General features: G+C 43.4%; 1 long non-coding RNA gene across 1 annotated transcript; it reads left to right on the forward strand.

Moving 5' to 3' along the window:
* The first annotated feature begins 563 nt into the window (after positions 1–563).
* On the forward strand, positions 564–9,066 carry LOC125611975. Its single transcript, XR_007342211.1, has 3 exons — positions 564–712; positions 1,219–1,334; positions 8,818–9,066. It is a non-coding gene; the product is annotated as an uncharacterized LOC125611975 (long non-coding RNA).
* The last annotated feature ends 983 nt before the right edge of the window (positions 9,067–10,049 follow it).

Raw genomic sequence — 10,049 nt, forward strand, 5'->3', positions numbered from 1 at the left:
GGGCCATCACTCTTCCTGCAGCGGCTGACAAGAGAGGCGACCGCTGAGACTGCGCTGAGAGAGTTGAGCAAAATTATTTCCATGGTGGTGATGGCATTGAGCATGAGAGTTGGAATCTCTAGTCCAGATTCCTCCTTCTCCAAGGAGGTACCTTATTCCTCTTTAAATCTGCAGCACAAACGTAGCACCTGGCACGCAGTAGGTACCTGATCAATGAACGTACAGAACTTGGAAAGGACAAAGACACATTGTTAGCCAGGGGATCTCCTTTCCCAGTGCCTTTGGAGAAATATTACATATTTCTTTTTCTTGTATAAGTAAATAAGAACGTTATCTCAGAAGTGATCTTTCACCAACTTTCCTTTCCTTGACTTCTGTAGCTAAAAATAAACTTACATCAGAAAAGAGACAGAGCTGACCCCTTTGTCCTCCCACTTCCATCCCTTCTGCATCCTCAGGTCATGGTGAGGCTCGCTAACATTCAGGGCCATTTTCAGAAACTAGAGCTGTGAAGGAAGTATGACACAATCCAACATTCTCTTATCTGGCAGTGTGGTCTGGTGGTTTGCACGGGGGCTCTGCAAGTCGGAAGTCTGGCTTTCTATTTCTGGGGCTGAAGGGAAACCGGGTAACAACAGTCTTTGCAGATCCACTCACTTGCTTTCTCTTTCTCGGGGTCCGTGTCATGAACGCGCATTGGATGGGCTTACAGGTTAGTCATTCAGGCAAGACAGGAAAGGCACCACCCTGCTCACCCTGCGCAAACCTTGGGTGGGGCTGGGAAGCCTAGTGGTAATGGATGAAAGATAATGCAAAGAAATAGAAATTGAGGATGCTGAGCAAGAGGGTTTGAGGGTCTGACTGCTAGATTCCCTCCAACACTACCATTTCTCCTCCTACTACTAGTGACTCTGAAATCGTGGGTGGCTCTCGGAGGTGGAGCTCCGGCTGGTTAAGGGGTATCCTGAGTTCCTGGCAAAGGTGGTAGGGAGGGAGCTAACCTAGTTTTGCCCCCGAGGAAGTAAATCCAGAAGCAAGGAAACGAACAAGTTCTTTGATCTGAAGTAGAAAAAGGTGGGGGGAAAAAGGGAGCAAAACCAAGAGTGGCCACAAATTTAATGGCATCAAAAAGGGACAAAAAGGAGAGGAGAACATGAAGATCAGATCCTCTGAAGGCCGAGAACTGTAATGACACACTTTCTTTATTGCTGGACCTAGGGCAGTTTATACAGTGGCTTCAGAGAGGCCTCCAGAGAGGTTATCTGCGTCAAACCAGCCTGGCAGAGATAGAAACAGAAACCTCTGAGGAATTCGATCGCACCCCAGACTTCAAAGTAGGTAGAGCTTTGAATAGCCTTGAAATCAATAGAAAACTTTCAGCATTTAATCGATCGAATTATTGCACTATAACTACTTGAGATCTTGGGCTTTAACTAGAAAGAACAGGACCAGATGGGGAAAAATAGTCATTTCAACATGCCATTTCCTTCCTCATTTTTACCCCCCCAGATCTTGAGGTCTCAATTCCTGCTACTGTAGTTGTTGTTTTAACAACCAGAAAGCTGAGAGACCTTTTTGAGGTTATCTTGAGAGAAAGATCCTGCAGAAGTTTCAAGCTAAGACTTGGGCCGGGTGATCCGTGGCATTTGCTGTGGGCTAACTATTAATTGGGGTCCAGAGCATTTTCCTCTCCTGTGTTTCCAGGTTAACTGCAATATGCAGCAAGCAGAATGGCAGACTCCTGTGGGAAAATTGTGTTGTGGCATCCCAGGATTCGTATCTCAGCAAAGGCTAGCTGGCTCGGTACAATCTGGGGTGCTTGGAAGAAAAAGCAATTTTCTCTGGAAGAGGTGATACCCAGAGAAGGACTCTTGCTTTGTAATCAGAAAAACCTGGATTTGAATTCCATCTCAGCCACTTACTCTCTCTACCTCTACTTTTTTTTATATATCAATAAATGGAGATGGTTAAACTCTCTGCTAAGAGAATTTAGTAAGCTAATACAATATATATAATTAGTATAATTTCTCATATGTTGTCAGCTGTGAGGTACTGTCCCTCTGTCCCAAGTGTCCTGAGACTAATTTCTTTTTAATTTTTATTTATTTGCTATCCTGGTCTCACTATGCCGCCCAAGCTAGTCTTGAACTCCTGGGTTCAAAAACTAATTTTCAAATACTAAAAAAAGTTTCCACTGGACTCCCAGCTTGTGGACATTCATGGAGAGAAGAATTAACTGTTGGCTCTCGAAGTGGCTGAGCCGATTTCAGGATAGTGACTGTGCCCCGTGATGTCCTCCTATTAAATAGAGCCCAGCGGTGTTAAGCAAGGACCCCATGCTGCACTTCCAGACAGCAGGCAAGAGCTTGCCTCCTTTTCTTTCCAGTGTGTTTCCATCTTTATTGACAGACTAGGTAGCTTTAGCTGGGTCTAGACATGTCTGAACTACGCTAGATGCCCGCAGGGCACCCTCTACACCCCAGCAACTAATTACTGCAGGATCGAGGGACTTTTCAGAGGACAACTTGTCCTAAGGAAAAGCAAAGTTGAAGGGGGCATTTGTCTCATTTGAGGACAACAAGTAAGAACAGAGGGAGGGCAGAAATGTTTCTGAGAACAGCTCTGGGGCCCCCGTGGAGTCCTAGAGCAAGTAGCTATAATAAGAGGGAGTGAAAATTGAATCAAAGGCTTTTCACTGAAATGTCCAGGGAACAGCAAGGCCCGGGCATCGGGGCTGGCTGTCGGACTGTGAACAAAGATGATGACACTAGTGGCTTCAGAAGATGGTGCCCCTGAGGGTCAGGTTCAGTTGCTGTGGTTTTGGGCAACAGCACCCAATTCTAAGGTCATCACTAATTCACTAACAAGTTCATTCATTTTTTCAACACATTTTTCGACTACCTGTTATGTGTCCAGTTGGACATCAGTGCTTTTGGGGAAGAAATCATTGTCCTTGATACATGTGAGTTTCCACGAAGCATTCCTGGGGATTTTTTCTCCAAACCCATGGGAGGAGGGGGAGGATGTGATGTGGGGTCTGGAGCCCCCCCCCCCCAGACCAGGAGCCAGGGAACAGTGAACTCCAGCCTGGTTACTATCTCTGCCAGACTATTGTTATCTGCTGGCTTGTGTGGTTTAGGGCTGACCCGTGTTGCTCGTCTGTAAAATGAATTGGCTCCATTATGTTGACTCCTAAGATCTATGTTTTATTTAAACTTCTACAGATTGGAACTCCAAGTCCTTATAATAAGCAATAATGAATTATGAACCAGGCATTTAAAAAGCAGCTGATATTACCTTGTGGTCCTGCTCTGGATTATCAGCTTCTGGAATGGTCCACATCCCTCACTCCTAGCTTTTAACCCTCTTTGTGGTGGGATCAAGTGCTTCCTCCATTCAGCCTCTTGCTGCCATTCGGATTCACAGGCTCAGAAATAACAGCTAATCTGAATTTCAAAGCAAATTCTTTTAGTCTTTAAGTATTGGCAAATAATTTAAAAATCTTTCAAATTATTTAAGCATCCTTCCCCTACTAAAGACTGCCCATCCAATCAAATCCTGTTCACCCTCCCAGGTCTAAATCAAACAACAACCCCCTACATTCTCTAGGGGGACACCGTTTGCTTCAAGAGTCCTCAGAGATGCACACTGACCTGTCATACCACTTTTAGCACCAATTTGAGCCGGGTATTGCTGCCTTGCCTCTCCTGCTCAGGTGTGAGAGAGCAGGGAGCTGTTTTGCTCATCTCTATATCTCTAGGACCTGTGTAAGAAAACTGCATCTCTGCATCTCTCAATACCGTCATTGAGCAGGGCCCTTGTGTAACAGTATTTCAATTCTATTAATTGCTTCTAATAATTTAATTTTTAATCATTTAATATTTTTCATTATAATGCCTTGGATACAGTGTGCCTGGTGCCCTTCTGAGTCCTGCTAGGTGGGTGCTGTTTTCTCCAACAGAAGTCCAGGGATGGGCAGTCAACTGCTGTGGCTGAGCTAGGAGATGGCAGAGTGACTTGGACAGAGATCCTTGTGACTCTGGAGCCCAGATGCTGATTGCCTCTCCCTTGAGGGAGTGGACAGTAGGGATGGTGCCATGGCCCTGTTTGCTTACTCTGGGCAGGACAAGGTGCACAGTTAGGCAGTGGGTTCTGAGCAGCTGTCCCTTGGGCACATGGGCAGACTCCCAGGGGTAGGTCAAGGCTGGAGAGAGGGCGTGTCCCTGGGAGGCTTCTGCAGACTTCACCTCCAGCTGGTGGCCCTTCACTTCTTATAACTGTACTGCAGAAAGGCCCCTTTGCCTCTCTGGCTGGGGGCACATTTCCCCAGATTCCCCCTTTGCCTGGGTTTCAGATCACATGCTCATCTCTGTCCACAGAGGCACCATTTCCACAGTAGGGCTAGGAGAGTTTGTCTTTTTTATGACGACATTAAAAAAAAAGAATTGTAATGCATTCTGCTGTTATATATATATATATATATATATATATATATATATATATAGAGAGAGAGAGAGAGAGAGAGAGAGAGAGAGGAGAAGCAGAGGAAGATCAGGTCCCTGGAGCCAGTGTTGTATATTAATAAATTCCCTATTAGCTTTATGAGCTTGGTTTGAGTTTTCTGTGACTCTTTTAACCAAAAACATCCCAATGAAGGTTTAAGCAGTGGAAGAGAGTCTATTTCCAGACCTCATTTACTCATTAATCGAGAGCAAGTTCCTGGGGTACTATGAGGCCATGATACCATGGGTCCAGGGTCTCAGTGGGTACTCTGGCAAGGCTGTGTTTGCAGAGCAGTGACCAGGGATACAGAAAAACGTGGTCTTCCTGATGTCTTTTATCCTTATATTCTGCTCTAATATTTCCTTCTCCTATCGAAGGAGTTCACGGGACTACCACCATTTTGGAGGACATGGTGAACAATTACACTTTACTTTCAAAAAGTATCTTTCATCTTCCTCTCTCTCTTGGCCTGGAAGAATCCCGATGGAGAAAGTGTCCATATGATCCTACTGGGAGAAGGCAAGCCCCCGGGGCCAGGCATAATGAGCACTCCAGCTCCTTTGAGCTTGTTCATCTATGACAAATAGAAGTAGTCACAGCTGTTAAGTAGGTGATTATTCCTCATCTCTTCCTTCCTACCCGCATAAAATTGAAGACCTAGTTGTTATATATAGTTAAATTAGTATAACTAGTGAAACAACAAACTCAACATGTATAATGACTCAGCATAATTGAAGCGTCCCTCTTGTCCCCATAAAGGTACTTACTGAGTTGCCCGCAGTTGGCAGGGTGGGCTTCTTCTGCACCGTGGCTCAGATCCAAGATGATGGAGGCTCTGCCATCTTCAGTGTTGGGGTCCCCTCCTTTCCAGTCAGTTGAGTGGGGAAAGGAGCCCCAAGGGGAGCATTGTGGGGGCCAAACTTCAAGATGATGCATATGACTTTCAATCTCATTCCATTGGATTCAGGTGGTGAATTCAGAATTGGATTGAGAATTCAGATAGTGGCCATAGCTGAATGGACAGCGCCTTGTGTGCCCAGGAAAAAGAGAAAAACATGGATTTGGTGATTAACTAGGAGTCTCTTCTATGCCAGATGGTGTTTCTTTTCTGAATCTGACTGGCACTTTGAGCTTGCGATTTCCTTTTCGTTTTTTTTTTTTTTTTCTTGAAGAATGCTAGCTAGATTGGGGTGATAAGGCCCACCCTACAGAAGCCAATTATTTCCTTTTTGTGCATTCAGGTGGATACTCAATACAGATTGGTTGAATGGATAAGTAAATCCAAAAAGATAAAAAGAAATGGAGCTTGTTAAAGGGAATATATTGTTTATCAGATTGAGCAGTTTCAGTTGTAAATAACAACTAGAAATCTACCTTTCTTTGAATTTTCTATAACCAGTTATCTTCTTTCATCATCTTAGTTTTTTTTTTTCCTTTGGGGGGGTCACTATGCCACTAAATTACATCCCCAGTCTTTTTTAATTTTTTGTTTGTTTAAATTTCGAGACTGGGTCTTGCTAAATTGCAGAGGCTGGCCTTGAACTTGGTATCCTCCTGCCTCAGCCTCTCAAGTCACTGGGATTACAGGTATGTACCACCACACCAACATCATCTTAGTTTTATAGATATATAAATATTATAGAAAAAGTTAAAAGTTGTAGAAACAGATACAGATGCTCTTTCCCATTAAACTCATCTATTACCAAGTACCTCTGCACTGGGGCATTCCTTTGTGTGTCTAAGGAAACAGTGCCCTTTATCTCTTATCTATGCCTCCAGCATAAAAGAGCCCTGAGCACTTATTAGAGTCTCCTGTAAGGCTGCTCAGGCTAGAATATTGACAATCACATGACCCCGCTGTACCACTCCTCAGTATTTACCCACAAGAATTAAGCCCGCATACTGTATTGATACATGCATACCCATGTTTATCGCAGCTCAATTCACAATAGCCAAGTTATAGGACCAGCCTAGGTGTCCATCACTAGATGAATGGATAAAGAAAATATGGTATAGACACACAAGGGAGTTTTATTCAGCCATAAAGAAGAATGAAATTATGTCCTTTGCAGGAAAATGGATGGAACTGAGGAACATAATTTTGAGTGTAATAACTCAGACTCAGAAAAGTATTCTGCCTTTTCTCATATGTGGAAACTAGAAGAAAAAAATGGTGAAAAATAGAAGCCATGAAATTAGAAGGGAGAACATCAGGGTAGAAGATGGGGATGAGGTGGGGGCGGGGAAGGGTGGCTGAGGTAAGGGAGAGTAAAATTGATGAAATTCTGATTTTTTTATATATATATTTCTATGTGCCACAATGAAGCCCATCATTCTGCATATGCACCAATAAAAAAAAAAAGTCTTTCTCTCTGTTTTTATTGGTGCATGATAGTTGTACATAATGATGGAAAAAATAAATTTAAAGACATTTTTTAAAGAAGTGTGTTTAATTTCCCAATTTAAAAAAAGAAAGAAAAATAAAATCTTCCTGCAGGCTTTTCAATAGCATAGTTTCCCCTTGCGACATTGGCATCTTAACTTCTTATTTTAAAACACTTGCTTTTCCATGGGCTGAGGTTGTAGCCCAGTGGTAGAGTGCTTGCCTTGCATGTATGAGACCCTGGGTTCGATCCTCAGCACCACATAAAATAAAAATAAAGATATTAAAAAAAACCTTGCTTTTTGAGTTGTTTTTATAGCTGGGATCTTATTCAGTCTTCACAACACCTGTGAAGGGGTTGTGAAGTCATCACGATTGCCAGGGACTTTATAAAGTCTCTGATACCCGGACAGTTGTTGATGTGTGTTTCTGTGGTTCACATACTGAGGTGGGCGTTGAGCTAGTGCTAACCAGGTCCTCTGCCTGCCCACTAGACCACTGCCCAGACAAGGGAGCTGTATTAATGTCAGATCACTGCCCCTGCCCAGTCCTGACTCCTCTTTTCTATTCTAAGTCAGAACTAGGAAAAGAAAAAAGACAAAAAAAAAAAAAATCAAGATCAAGCTATCCCTCCTTTATTCTATTTAACACAGCATCTGTAGCCAACCCAGAAAGCAGTCCCCACCCACAGACCAGGAGTTTGTCCACTCAACCTCCTGCCTACCGCATTTATCAACAAGAAATTTGCATGACTTCTCCATATTGTAAGCTCAGAGGCTTTCTGTGGTTATAGGCTGCCTCTCCCAGAGTAGACCCATTTCCCTCTAAACATTTAGAAATGTATTTTGAGTATAGCAGAACAGGGTTTTGATTTGATTTGTTTCTTAAATTACACAGTGGCTTCCTCACTTCTATAATCACAAGTCACTTGTTGGCACTGTATCACTAGGGGCTTACAGAGAGAAACAGGGTGATTTCAACATAATGATCCAAATAAAAAAGAATGAGAAATGAACCCTGAGCCACCAAGCCCACAGCAGTGTATATAACTGGTTTATGTTTAGCAGCGACCATGGCAAGTTTCTCTGATTTGTGAGCACAAAACATAAAGCATTTTTTCCTGTGGATTATTTCTAACCTGCACATTTTTTTTTTCCATAGCCAGATTTGCCTTGACCCCAGGGGTGAACTTTAGAGAGCAATGCCTCTCACCAGCAGTTCCCATGATACTATTAATCCTGTTGTACGGCCAACGATTAATTATAACAATGAGAAGACATTATTCATCCAGACCTCCCTTCCTGCTCTTAAATTTATAAAGTCCCTGATACCGGACAGTTGTTGATGTGTGTTTCTGTGTGTGTGTGTGTGTGTGTGTGTTTGCACGCACGTGCATGTATGTAGCACGCATACCCAAAATAACCCAATTAAAATTGGGTGTAAAATACCCAAATGAAAAACTGAAAAGAAAAACATTAAAATAATGAAAGTAGTTGTATAAATGTATACACCACTATAAATAGTGATGCTATTAATGAAAGATGTGTCTTTTACTGTATTCTCTTTGTCTAAAATAATTGCATTGTGGTTTTATTACTTAAATAATTAGAATCAATATTATTAATTTTAGATTCATTCAGCACACACACACACACACACCAAAAAAAAAATACTCAAGCAGTTTATTATTCCTTCTGTGTTAATTGAGTATCTACTATGAGTATTGAGTATCTTGAGTATCTACTCAGTTGAGTATCTACTATGCACCATGGTCTGAATGGTAAGGATGAATAAGACACAATTCCCTCTCCTATGAGGGTTCTACTCAAATAGGGGAGACAGGTCATAAGCAAGTGATTATGTACAGTAATTAATTAATGTAATCAACAAACATTTACTGAGAATCTACTATGTGCCCCAAATGTCTTTAGGGTTGTGGCTCAGCCATGAACAAAGCCTTCATGGAGTCTGCATTCTGACACATAAAGCTGTGTGATTCTCAATTAGCATGAGGACCTCAAAGGAAAGTGCTTGGCCACCTGACCTAGCCTGAAAGATCGGAATGAATTTCCCATGGAAGCGACAATGATTTTTAAGTGCCTCTGATAAAGCAGGACTTGGTTTGGCTGTCCAGGCCTGGAGAGCTCCCGTGGAAGGGGCAGAAGTAGCAATGCGACTGAATTCTGGGGGATGCTCCCTGCTGAGGTGTCTCTTGGTTCCATCTGCAAGCAGCACAGGACCACCCGGGTGCAAGGGATGCTCCAGGCGACCTGTGGCCTCCAGGGGGATTTTGGAACTGAGCGTCCATTAGTAGTCTCTGTCCATTTTGGCCACCGTGCATTGTTTCTGGGAAGTCCTGATACAGACTCCAGCAAGGCCATTCTTCCCTGGCCGTGCAGACAGTAACTAATGGGCCTTCCTTCTGCAGACAGGAAAACTGGAGTGCAGAAGACAAATCCAGCCTGAGCCGGGGGCCTCTGCTTCGCTGGTCAGGAGCAACTCGATTTCTGGTTTGCCCCTCGGAGTGCGGAGCTCCGGGTCACCAGCCTGAACCGCTTAATGCACATCACGCCTGGGTCTACTTGGAAATGGCTGAAGGCGTTTAAATGGAACTCCCAACCTTTGTCCTCAGCCCCGAAACCACAGGTGAGTATTTTGGTCTGTGTTGTATCGATCATGCCTCCCACCGGCACCGGGAAAAACGCTGTGAAGCAAGTCAACTTTCCAGTGACAAGGGAAGTCATTCTCCTAATCCGCTCTCACTGGACAATCAGGTTGACAAAAACCATTAAGTTTTCTGAGATTAGAAATTCACTGTCAGAGGGAGCCGTGTAGAGAGTTTTCCACTCCATTACACCCAGGACAATAACCAGAGGCCAAGTGACAGGAAAAGGCTGGGACTTTTTCAAGTTTCCTGTGTCCTTGGGTAGAAGGAAATAAATTCACAAGTGTCTCTTTTTGTAGGACAGGGGATATATATTATCTCATTAATCAATGTAACAACCGGTGAGGCGGAGTCTATTTATTGCATTGGACAGCAAAATATACTGGGGCTCAGCAAGATCGGGGCTAAGATCACCCCAGCTATTTTGTGGAAGACAGAGCTGAGTATCAGAGTCACTGGACTGGAGAGGTCCAGAGGCTAATCACCTACTTTCCTCTA

This window comes from Marmota marmota, unplaced genomic scaffold (assembly GCF_001458135.2).
Source record: "Marmota marmota marmota unplaced genomic scaffold, marMar, whole genome shotgun sequence".
Lineage (NCBI taxonomy): Eukaryota > Metazoa > Chordata > Mammalia > Rodentia > Sciuridae > Marmota > Marmota marmota.